The sequence below is a fragment of the Diorhabda sublineata genome, chromosome X (assembly GCF_026230105.1).
Source record: "Diorhabda sublineata isolate icDioSubl1.1 chromosome X, icDioSubl1.1, whole genome shotgun sequence".
NCBI lineage: Eukaryota > Metazoa > Arthropoda > Insecta > Coleoptera > Chrysomelidae > Diorhabda > Diorhabda sublineata.
Genome location: NC_079485.1, coordinates 37,956,688 through 37,970,154, shown reverse-complemented (window position 1 = coordinate 37,970,154; position 13,467 = coordinate 37,956,688). Strand labels below are relative to the sequence as shown.

At 32.2% G+C, this 13,467-nt stretch overlaps 1 protein-coding gene across 3 annotated transcripts in view; it reads left to right on the top strand.

Annotated features, from left to right (window-relative positions):
* Positions 1-13,467, top strand: part of LOC130451864 (plexin-A4) — a 262,174-nt gene that overhangs the window by 58,041 nt on the left and 190,666 nt on the right. Inside the window, exon 2 of one of the 3 annotated variants that reach the window (XM_056791218.1) lies at positions 12,589-12,688. The exons of 1 other annotated variant lie outside the window; for it this stretch is intronic. The gene's annotated coding sequence lies outside the window, so the exon portion shown is untranslated. Of the gene's footprint in view, positions 1-12,588; positions 12,693-13,467 lie in introns of all 3 variants that reach the window. One more of the 3 variants, XM_056791220.1, reaches the window with a different exon arrangement.

The window sequence follows — 13,467 nt, the reverse complement described above, 5'->3', positions numbered from 1 at the left end:
TTAATACGATATTTTCCAGAAAATAGAGACTTTTTGGAAAGCTTGCTCATTTTTTAAGTCTTTTCAATACAAAACCCGCAATGTAAGAGACGACATCCTCAACTTAAATTGTTGGAAGTATCGTGTCGGACATAAAATTACTTTTATTAATTTGTTGTGTCACATTCACCATGAAAGCCAAATAATCTTCACTTTCTGCAGGATTTTGTCTGATTCGTTAGTTGAGTGGTAACAGAACGGTGAAAACGTTTAAAAAATGATTTTCTTATCGAGATAATAAAATACGGACTTTTTTGAAAAGTATCTAGCTATTATCTATTTATCTGTTGGTTTGGAACAGATATAGAAAATAACAAAATATATGATATACAATGCACTAATAATATCCGACGTAATCCCCTGGAATATGTTATGAAATCTTAAAATTATTGGTTTGTAACTTATAAAGAATAATTGGAGCTTCAGGATCTTAATTAAAACTAAATCAATAAATAATGAGTCTAAAAAAATTTTCGAAGATTCTACACATTCTATTTACATGATTAGTAATTATTTGTACTAGACTTCTCAGTCATTATTTTTCAGCGGCAAAGTCAACCTCTTGAAAACTTCTTGGAGGACCCCTACGTGATCTAACCGAAGTCGAACTGCTTTGGTAAACATGGTCTATATCAGGGGTCTTCAAACTACGGCCCGAGGGCCGCATCTGACCCGCGGACAGATTTTGTCCGTCCCGCGAATAACTAGCATACTTGAAAACTCCTTTTAGAGAACATTTTTTATAGCAAATTAAATTTAGTTCTAATTTTATGTTGAATAATTATTAATATGACATCTACATTGATATGGTCACGGGCTTACTACTCATAACATTGTTGTAGGCTTATTGTTAATGTTTTTGTGATAAGATAAGAAACAGAGAATTGTAATGAGTAAAGACATGTATAATATGCAGAAAATTTAACTTCAGTGTATAATAACTAACAAATTATTGAAATGAATCCAACTAACTTTTTATACATTTTAAATAAAAACATAACTTACAACTTACAAGCATAACGGCATATGAAATACTAATGAGATTTATGTAATTGAGATTTTCCACTGACAATAGTTTGTAGTTGTGGACTAATTTTACTTGTACCAATTATTAAAAGAGATTTAAGATGCTCATCAGTTAATTTAGATCTGTAAACATTTTGGAGAAGGTCTTCCCACACAAATAAGTAGTACCAAAAACAGAAAACAGACCACGATCAAATTTATGCAAATTATCAAATTGTGTCAGTGGAAAACTCATAAAATTCCAATAAAGATGAGTTTTGACATTTGTTCTTAATTATCACAATCACTGCACTGTAGATCAATCATTTCCATTTGAAGTTCCGGGGCTAGGGTTTCAATGTCAGTATCAAAAGGATTCTGAAAAATCTTAATTTGATTCGCAATGGCATCAAAGTCCGAGAAAAGAGTATCAAAATTTATTTTCAAAGCACTCAAAGTTTCGATTGCAAAATCGATAGGAAACTAAGTCTCAGTGGTGTGGTTGAATATTTAAAATGTGAAAAACATTTACTTCTTAGTTGTGATTAAAACAGTATCAATTTCTTCCGGAATGATTTGATATTAGTGTATAAAACAGGAAGATGCTGGTTTTCTCCTTGCAACCTCAAATTCAGTTCGTTCACATGTTTTGTCAAATCAACATAGAATGCTAACTTCCACAGCTATGCGTTTTCATTCAAAAAAATTTCGATCACTGTTCGAAGTTCAAAAAAGCGCTGAAGGAGTTTCCACAACTAAGCCAACGTACGGCAGTATGATAAGGTAAGTGATTTTCTCCAATCTCTTCAATGAATTGTCGCTGATTCAGCCCAAAAGATCTGATAAAATTAACAGTTGATATGACTGGTTTCAGAACTTCAGACATATCCAAACATTTTCCGCACAAAGACTGTTGATGAATGATACAGATTTTCTACAGCCTTTGACACAAAAGCGACCACTCCTTTATCTTTTCCACTCATGTTTTTGCCTCCATCAGTTGTAATACATTTCAAGTTTTTCCATCGAAGGTTCTTTTGATTAATGGCCATTTCAACTCCTTTAAAAATATCTGTACCAGTAGTTGTGCCATGAATACTATACATATCAAGAAGTTCTTCATGCACTTCATAGCTTTTATCTACTCTTCGAATATAAATAAACACCTGAGCAGTTCTGACACATCTGTGGAATCATTCAAGGATAAAGAAAACCACTCAACATGTCCATTTTTGTCGAACAGTTAAGAGGATATATTTTCAGCGATGTTTTCTATCCTTCGAGCCACAGTGTTTGCTGACATACTGACAGTTTTTAATAAATTTACCTTTTCAGAGCACATTTCTTCGGCTACTGCAATTATGACTTCTTTGATCATTTCTCCATCGGTGAATGGCTTTCCACGTTTTACATTTTCAAGAGCCACACGAAAGCTGGCACGAGTTGCAGCCTCTTGTTCAGTTTTGGGTTTTGTAAATGAAGATTGCTGCGATTTTAATCCGCGCTTCATAGCTTCGAATTTTTCTGTCCGCAAACTTCTTGTATATTTTGAGTAATTTTGAAAATGTTTTGTTTCATAATGACGTTTAATGTTATCTTCTTTGAGCTATGCTATGCTTTCATTGAAAATCAAATCTAAATCACACACAAAAGCAACAATTCAAATCAAAATACTGTTACAAAGATGTCTCAAACTTAAACACGTACAAACACGTTTTAAGGAGGTACGCACTATTTTATTTCACAACAGTGTCATAGGAACTGACTTGTAGTTGCGCCACTAGCCCTCTTATATATTCCAATTACTGCCATCTATAAGTGAGTGGAAGACACCAGAACTATCTCGAACCAACGAGATTATTCTGTACGTGCTATTAGCGCCATCTGTTAGCACTTGTAAAACACCAGATGTCGTGTTACGTTACTCCTCATAGCTCGTACTCTACGACTAATCTAGAAATTACAGATAATGAAATGAAAATTAATAATATGCAGTGTTGCCGTTTTGCGGACTTTAGTCCGATTTGCAGCCTTTTTTAAACGTTGCGTACTTTTTCGGACTTTTTGTTCATCAATGGACTATTTCACTTTTTACCACCGGCAACAATGATACTAATATGGTTTTGGCCCTCCGAACTTACTGAGTAATCAGTATGGCCCTAAGGCTGGAAAGTTTGGAGACCCCTGCTCTATATGAAAAAACATGACAGCCTAAATGATTGTTCCTTGAAGTTTCGAGCTAATCGTTACGGCTATGGTGCCATGAAGTTCGGAATTATTGTCTATAAAAACGAGTGGACTGCAGACATTATCCATTCAACAAGCACAAATTCTAATCAGCTCTCGATAACTTCCATTTTATTCTCCTCTATCAGTCATTAAACATTTGTTTTTTTTTTATTTTTAAGCCACTTATATTTTTTCTATTCACCAAATTTTGAATAAAAAGGAGAAAAACACTTCCTAAAAGAAATAAAAATGATGAAAATTTGTTGGAAAAGCTTGAATATTGATTAACAAATGCACAAATGATGCTATATTCTCCTTTTAGAACACAACACTAATTTCTTCATGTATTTCACTTAACGTGACTAATTCATATTCACTGACGCGTCCTCAGGCCTCGTTCATCCAATATTATACCAACTTCAACTTTCGATACATAGAAATTTGTAAGGTGAAGTTTTTCTGGAAGGTTCTCTTATTTGCATTCGCCAAATATTGAACAATTTAAATAAATTATAAGACGGCTTCGAGGCCTACATGAGTATTTGATTAAGTTAAAATATTCATATATATAGTATATTGAGTATATTATATTTTTTAAAATCGTGCTGTAGTTGTGATAACTAATCCTATGTTGAAATAATTCTTTCAAACAAACGATGCATGTTCGGTGATTAATTAAATATACATGTACACATTTTTTCTTACAATTAAATGAAAAATATGATAAAACAAACTTCAGAACCATACACGTAAACCAGCCATTCCGCATGACTTCCAAAAATCCATAATGTTAGACAACGTTGTCAATTATTGGTGTACATTTTACTCATATTTAAAATACCACATACATTAAACAGCTAGCTTACAGTTTTGATCGCTCTGAATTTTCGTCATTTCAATTCCATCGGTACAATGCAAATTTGAAAACAAAGATAATCATCGTCTCTGCACTTCTAAAGTTTTGGTAATATTAAATAAAAACAATATTAATTGTATCTTGGATCATTAAGAGCAGCCTTTCTCTGGCCATTTGTTATGGTTACTATGGCGATAGATTGGCAGTTAGCGCAACGACATTAGATGATTTTTTGCGACCTATCTGTGATTTTATCACACACTTGCAGTCGTATCTACTATAATGCGAAAAAACACACTTAAACAAGGTAGTAGAAACATTTAAAAAATCGAAAAGCAGTTGAGATGACTACAAACTTGTGGACTTATGCTAAATTATGCTAAGCTGTGGAATGGAGTTTTAAACCACAACCAAATAAAACCACAGTGGCTTCATTCACATACGGAAAAAACCCAAAAACTATGAAAAAATGAATTAGAGAAAAAGGAAATTATTATAAAACGGCGGTAATTGAATTTGAATATCCTTATGAAGTTCATAAAGACCTATCCAATAACAGTAATGCAAATTATTCTATCAAAAAAGAGATGCCAACGCGTCTATGACAATAATGGCCAAAGGCAAATAAGGGAGAAGAGAATTTCAAACCCGGGAAAATAGAAACGATTTACCTATTTTGAGTAGAACTTATCATAATTACTGAGTCACCATTTTAATTGGAAAAATGACACACTTTACTCAATCAGTAAACATACCGCGAAATAATATATTATGTTTTCAAATCCGAAAAAGGAACAGGGAGTACCGTACTGCAGGAAGTACTGCAATCTTATCAGACAGTCAATTGGTCTTAAGAGCGATCAAGTCTAAGTTGTTCACGTGTATCTATAGACACTTAATATAATAGGAATGGCAATTAAAGTTTTCCTAATCCGGATGCATAAGGGAAAAAAGTATATAATTTATGGAGAAAGGAGGCTAAGATCAGAACCGTTTTATTTTCGAAGAGGTAATCACTTAGATAGATAGCCTCAGTCGACTACTCGAATATATATATATCCGTCTCAGAGAATCAAAACTATATGTCCAAAAAGTGTAATAGATAAAATCGATTTCACGAGGTTTCCAAAGAGACACTATTATTTGAATGAACAGCTAGTGAGAAAGAGAATAGATAATACATTTAATAATGTTGTCTACGTAGTATAGTGTATAGTGTAAGTATATTGTGGCAGGCAATCAGCGTTGTTTGTGCATGCATCAGCAGAAAAACCGGCGTCGGTTTTCTTTATGTGTGCGGCATTAGAGACGATCGACATCGGGAACGGAGAGGTAACCCCCCTGTAGCTGTCTCAGATAATAGCCATCAATGCTCTGGGATTTATCAAGAGCTGTAACATACACGTTAAGCACAGCTCTAGCAACAGAGCATACAATAATTTTTGAAGTGGTAGTGCGTGTACAACTGCCTTAGATTTTCAATCTAATCTCGATATAAACAAAAAGAATGTTGTTTTAACGAGGTATTTCAATATTTTGTGTGATTATTGTTTGTTTAGCTAAAATCAAATTTATGTTACAACATAGTGTATTAATACAGTATGAATCATGAACTACGTTAATCATGAACTCAACAATCAATAATTTATCAGGTGATTAGAAATAAAATGTTATAAAAGTTGACTTTGACTACAAGTGGTTGACTAATGAATCATTCCAACAACGCCTTAAAAATACTTACATAAAATTAACGAAAACTGGTTCTAATGCTAGCATGATATTATAATTGGGAAACGTACAATATTCAATTATAAGTGTGTTGATTGAAAGTGCTTTATACAAACAATGGCGGTACAGAGAGTAACCTTAAACTTTGTATAAATTTAAAACACGTTTATTATTTTTGTTCAAAGTTTTTGTTTGATAAGAATTTATACAAATAAGGAAACTTTCGGTACGACGGAAAAATTATCTTTTTTTAATAATTTAAAATTACATACAGTAGTGTAAATTGAATTAATAAAGTTTTATCAGCTTAAAATTATTATTTTCATTACATTTAAAAAATTAAAACTATTTTTTATAAATTTACTGATGACTGCTTAATGTAACACATAATTATTAATTTTAATAAAAAAAACAATGGTACTCCAACTGTACATTTGAATATAAGAGTGAATCGAAACATTTAGTTTCGAAGGAATTGGCACATGAATACAGAAAACTATTTTTTTTTAACAAATTGTTTACTGGAATCAATTTTACAAAAGTTATTTAAGCATGATTTGAAACATGTAAGATATAATGGTATTTGTACATTTTTTGACATAAATAATAAATAATAAAAGGTAAGCGTGAAATTAGCATTTAAAAAACAGAAAAAAACAATGGAATTTGTTTAAATTTCTATTAGGAATATTATTAACTATTGTATGAAGAATTTAAAAATATTTGTATTCTATTTTTTCAATATATTATTCACGAGTTGAAAGCACCAGTCAAAATAGTTTTCAAATCCTTAAAAATTCATATCTCTAAAAATATTAACTTTATCGAGAAAAGTCATAGAACCTTTTTTATTTCTATTCCAATAAAGAATATAAAAAAAAATCCGAATGAAAAATAACAATTTCTTGCAATTTTTTAAACAATTTGGTTTAAACATTGTGGTATGGGGTGCCCCATGGCATATTCATTCATATCTTCAATAAGGCAATTTGAAGAGGATCGCATAAAAAAACAGTTTTTGGTAGTCATTGAGGTGAAATAGTTTTCGGTACTCATTCCTCCTGGACTAATTAACATGTTTCCAAATTTAGATATGAATGAGTACCTCCACCCAGATACGATAGGTCTCAGAGTACCATTCACGAGTACGTAAGGTCGTTTTTGTAACAAGAGTCTTAATTTAAGGCCTTGGAACGTATCGACTAGTGAATCTTTGAAGATAAATACGAGCATCGTAAGCACGCGGAAGGTTCTTTATAAGAAACGCGGATGTAATAAACCGAATGAGAAAAGGAAAATAACTGCTGAAAATAGCACAACCTGGATCAAAAATACCAGCTATAATTGTCACTTAAGTTGAGCAAATTAATGGAGTACTTCAAATATATAAAAATATCGCTTTAGCTTTTCTTCAAACATCTAAAAGTTCGGGTTTATTAGGTGGCGCCATCTTTATCGGCCACGTTCTTGCGACATTCCTGTATTATACAATTGTTATGGACATTCACAACAATATTATTCAATAGATCCTTAGGGTCGCAGTGTCGACGAGACCACAAATCTATATTTATATACATACAACAATGTATATGGTCCAAGGGAGTTTAATAATCGGCAAGTAATGGTGCTAGGTTGGCTTTCTACTGCTTCTCTTATAACCTCAATATCCCACGCAGATGGACGACGACTTGATCACTAACGTTAAATCTCTACTATTAAAACGATTAAACCGTTGCTGTGCCGCACACTCATTAATTGTGTGTTTCCCTTCAATTTTACATATTTTCCTTGCTGCCACGACTACTTTAACTTTGGTTTCCAATTATGTCTTATGTAAAGAAAGCAATTGTACCCAACCGAAAACCTTATATAGGTATTTAAAATAGTGCAAATATCAAATAAAATGGTATACACCTTGAAATTAATGGAGTAATCTATTATTTGAAATATATTTAGATCAATTCGTAAATGTTTTCATATAAACAATTGGTATTAATTTTCTTCATTGTAAGAAATAATAATATTAAATAATTTTGCTCAAATTGAGTGAATATCTTAATTGATTGCCGTTATGAAGGCAGTAAATTTTCAGTTTTAGAAATCGAAACAAATCTTAACTTTGTTCATTGTGAGGAAGTAGCTATCTGATCTTTACTCACGCAAGAGGCAAGTACATACACTTAAAATGATTAGAAGTTTGCTCACATGATACTCAAATTCCTTCCTGTACATAGTATTTTTCTTAAACCCCCAACAAATACCGAATTTTCATATTTTTTTAGATAGACAAGTAGAAGGAAGCAATATATAAATGTCGTAACATTGCTATCTATTTCCTATATAAAAACAATTTACATTTACATTTGAAAAATTATATCAAAGACAATAACCAAAAAACCTAAAAATACTCGTAAATACTTTAATTCTTGTCCTTTATAAATGATAAAAACCAGAGTCATGAAATAAACTTCTTTATGTTCCAATTAATATCAGAATGAACCCGAATTACTTTATGTAAAATTTAACGAATATCTGCCTTTGATGCAGTCGCGGGATACTGGGCATATGTTTTTTCTTGCAAATCTGTGAGACACGTGTGCACCACATGACTCCAAATTGATAATTTGATCCCTTGGGCTGCATGATATACACTTGCCTCACATTTGTGTTGTTTACCTATTTTATTTTAACTGTTCCAAACAAAAACAACATTCGATTCGGAATGTGTCAAAAACTAAAGCCACCGACGTGTTGGGAATTATATAGTTATTCTATTCTACCTGGAAACTTCTCTTGACTAAGGATTAACTCTCAGTGGGTATAGTTGTGGATTTTTTAGATTCGAAATTGGAAACTTTGTTCTAACTTACTACTTGATACAATAAATGTTGAGTCGATTGGTGACGCTTGAAAACACTTGAAGAAGTGACGCGGTCTCAGTCGTCATAGCATGCTTATATATAAAGAGCGGTTTTTTATTGGGAACGTGGCAAGGAAACACCAAAGTGGACTAATATTAATAAATTTTCCGAGCTTTCGAAGACATCGTCTGGGAAATAATTAATTAAGAATTACGTATGTTTTCTATAAGGGTTTCTCAGAAACAGTTGAGATGATGGAGACCAGCTTTCAAACCATTTTATTGGCAATTGTGATTTGTTTTCTTAGTAACTTACCGGTTATTTTGTCTAAGTGATCTCTCTACTCTCTCCTTTGTTTCTTACTTATATCTATTACTAAGTTCTGTGCCTCATAATATATTAGTATTATTTCTCTACTTCTCTAGGACCAATTTTACAAGTGAAGCTTAAACCTCAAACGTCGACTGACAAACTTTGGTTTAAACGTTACCGGCGGTCTGGTGGTAATAGTACATGGAAAGGAAAATCCGAACTTATTTCCAAATTGTTTACATTTATTATAAAGGGTTTTGGTAGAATGATCGAACATTTGCAGTGTATATTAGATGAACTCGATGAAGGAATTATCAACATTGTCGACACGCCGAGAAAACAAAGTTGTTTTTTCTAGAGCGAATCTTTAAACTGTCTCACATTTTTTAAATTCGTTGTGGTTCTATCGAAAACATGTTTATGTTAATTTCATCATTGAGTTCTCTGCCAACATCCCCATTTTTTTTCTTCGCCTCCAAGTTCTTTTTGGATTTGATTATTTCTTTGTATTTCTGCACAAGATTAACCAAAAGCACTACGGCGTACAAACTGCACGATTTTTTTGTTTTTTGTTCATTTGTGACAACGGACAGAAAAATGTCTGAGTAAATGTCACCTGTAAAATAGAGCAAACTAGAGTTCAAACCACAGATTGCTCCGAGAAGTTTTTTTAACATTACAAGATGTCGAAGCTTAATTTTTGTTAAATTTTGTATTTTTCTCAAATAAAAATATCTGTTTGTGATTAGCGAATAGTTGATTTTTGTCTACGTGTAGTTCCGAAAGTATATTGTGTCCTATAGGGATACAAGGTGAACTAATTTTTCCTGAACCAACTCGATGTCAAATTTTCGTTATAACTCGAATCGATCAATAAAATTTGGTTCGTGAGAAGGTGCCTTAATTCCCTAGAAACGAGGGTGAACCAGTTGGATATTCTCAGAAGAATCGAACTTTCAGTCTATTCTGGGAGGGATGCGGTAGACTATATAAAATGATGAGTTGAAAATCAGTTCAATTGTATGCCGATATTTGATTAGTTCGAAGTTTTCTGAACATTACACATTAAAGAGAAGAATAACATAGAATGAGTTTCATTTTTTTTATAAATTCAGTATTATATCCTAAAGGAATTTCGTTGAAGCAATTTTGCTAATAAGCCATTCATTGTTCCGTTTTAACCGAGCAGTTTTGGATCATTCACATTGTCTGAAATTGTTACTGGCGGTTACAGAAATAAACATTCTCGAAAGTACTCTTCCGGCTATATATTTTCTAAACTGAATACTACATCTTTATATCTAAACATATTGTGAATGTGAAGATATTTTGCCGAGTTTTATGAGTATTTTACTTTTAATGATTACATATTGAGACCGTTTTATAATGCGTAACAGTCGCGGTTTTAAAGATATTAAAACTTTTAAAACCTTTCCTTATAGTTTGTTAGATCTAAATTTGAGTGTATGTCGTTTGAGTGTAATACTAACTATGATAATTGCTTCCAGTGAAATTATTTTAGAGCATGTCTCTAAATTATATATATATATATATATATATATATATATATATATATATATATATATATATATATATATTAAGAGAAAACGCCCAGTCATTTAAGACTAAAAATCATCTAGCTGATCTACTATTCATTCTATACCGATGTTTCCTTATGGTTAACGAAGCACGAAAAATCTGCCTATATGTTGGTACAGATGTGGCTTGAATGCTGAGAAAATCCCTCGCCATCGCACTCAGCACAGGAAACTGATAGTCATGGTCCTTCCACCATTGTCTTGTCACATCACGGCAAAGAAATATATTGTTGAAACTCCTCCATCATTTTTTGGCTATGCGATAATGATGAAGCCATCTTATATAAAGCATCAAAATCTGAGTTTAAAAAGCCTTTGCAAAATTCTTAAATTTTTTTAGGCTAATTTTCTTCAATTCTTTTTTTACTTGGTAGCGTCAAAAGTATCTAATTTATGCTGACAATCTAAAATTAAAACTACGGTGTAAATCCAATTTGTTCTTTGGTAGTGTTTTAGAATTTTATCTTTGGCTGTCTGAAAGCCCATTATAAGCTGTTCATCTACTTAGTTTTAGTCGGCTTAAAGGTCCCATTTAACAGTTTTACTTTTTACTTTGTCATTAACACATTGATTGGTACAATAAACTTTGGCAACCCAGCATATTTTCCCATGTAGTTTGTTTTGTTAAAATTTTGTTTATCAATAATTTATGTCTATCGATTTTCTATTACTGCAAATTTTTGTAGATATGCATTCTAACATAAAAAATTGAGGCCCTTTTTACATTTCAGTGTAACTGCTAGAGCATGCCATCACTGAAATTCCACCATCTTGACTAAAAGCTCTAAAAAAGGGCGTTGTAACGTGGTAAAAAATTTCGAAAAAATTTTGCGATAATTAGAATAATCGATTAATATAATCCATTTTTTCTGCTATACTTCGAAATTTTTGCGAGACTCTCACGCGAGACTGGAGGCTTTTTAAAAGTTCCGTCTTGTTTTGCATGGAAAATGTAAGGTGTCGTCTCCACAGCCTCGAGATTCTACCAAACGAAAATATCGTGGGCAACACTACATCTATTTCTTCGAACGCGATCTACAGCCTATATCATCAGAAAAAAATAATTCGATCTCTGCTAAATGAGTCACTTTATAATGAAGGAGGCCTCACAGCTGCTTATAAGGATAAAGGATCAAAATCTTCAAAGATACACTTCTTCGTCTGAGACATTCTGATCCTTCTGACCCCTGAACGAATTGGAAACCTTTCAAAATACACCCTACACTCCAGAGTATTTCCTCAACAAAAATCATACTAATAGTATTTCGGTATACTGCATTGGTGTTTTGTAAAACCATAAGATTTCATGAAAAGTTGAGTTTTCTAAATCATTATTGGAGAACTTGGAGACTGAATTAATTCTCGCTTTGTCGAATGCTCCAAATTTTTGTACCATCACCATTTCCATAATGGTGATGGTACTGTGTGTTTAATTCATTTTACCAATATTAGCATTGTCTTGACATTTTTGAATCGAATGAGCTTTTTTGTTAAATTCATAGCAGGATCTTAGAATTTTAAACCAAATTAAGCGACTTTGGGCCAGGATAAGAAATATATGCTGTATCTTTTACTTTGTTTATACTGAACCAAAATAATGCGAACTAAACTCAATTTCAGTTTTATTACAGACATATTCGTATAATTTTGTTCTCACGTTTTATATTTTACCTTCGATAAAATAATACATACGACTATAATCATCGCAAAATAAGCAATTTGTATTGGTTTACCGCAAATTTCACTTTGAAGTTGTTATTGTTTCCCAAATTAATTTTACTGGTTATGTAAAATATAAACCTCTCATTAGTCGTTCGTTACATTCCTGGAGCAATTGAAATTTTATTGAGCCTGAAACAGATATAACAGGTTATGGCAAACATCTGAATCTATAATCTTCTATAAAAGTAGTACTACTATTTGTGTCTAATAGAATTAGTAACGGTTAACTTTTTTACAGAAATTCTGTTGTTAAAATGGGCAAATTGAAATATCCAGGTCACAGAAGAAAATCTATTAATCTTATCATGTTTTGAAGCAACAATGGAAAAAAGAAACGGGTAGGTATGTATATGGACTAGACTTAGAATTAGGAGATTCAAACATTTAGCATAGAAAATATTATAATATACCATAAGGCCACTACCGTTGAATAGTTGAAGCAGGACTTTGCTCATATGATACTTTAGTTCCGAGTAGCCACCGATACCCTTTAAAGAATCATCATAACTACTAATGCTATTTACTTTTGACAGTTTTCCACCGTAAAAAAATAATTCTGATCTGAAAAAACTTCAAATTACGATTAAAAAGGTTATACAGTCTCACTACTTTATGTTTATGGAATATGTGATGTGGTCAAGTCTCTTTCATATCCAAACACATAACAGCAGTATTTCTTCCGCCTACTCCGAGGGGATTGTTTTACTTGAGTAGGTTTTGGTTATTTAGCAGCCATATTTTTAGATCCTTTGTTTTTCTCTCTTTCTCACAGTTTAGGTGTTCCTTAATCCGTGAGGAAGGGCTCTCAGGAACAAATCTGTCGTCCTTTTGCCTGCCTGCTCATTGAGCACCTTTTATCATTCTAAAAGAGAGAGAGAGAGAGGGAGAGATTATGGAAAGAGCTGAAAATGAAAGAAATGGGGAATCAAATTTTCAAAATTATTCAAAATATATCTATAGATGAAACATACAGAAATTTCATACTACAAAATAACCATAAACTAGATGGATTTAAAACCACTATAAGATTGAAGCAAGTAGGAAGATTATGCCCACTGTTAAATGTAATTGTGGACAAAATGTAGGAAAACTTGACAAAAGATAAATGTAGAGAGAC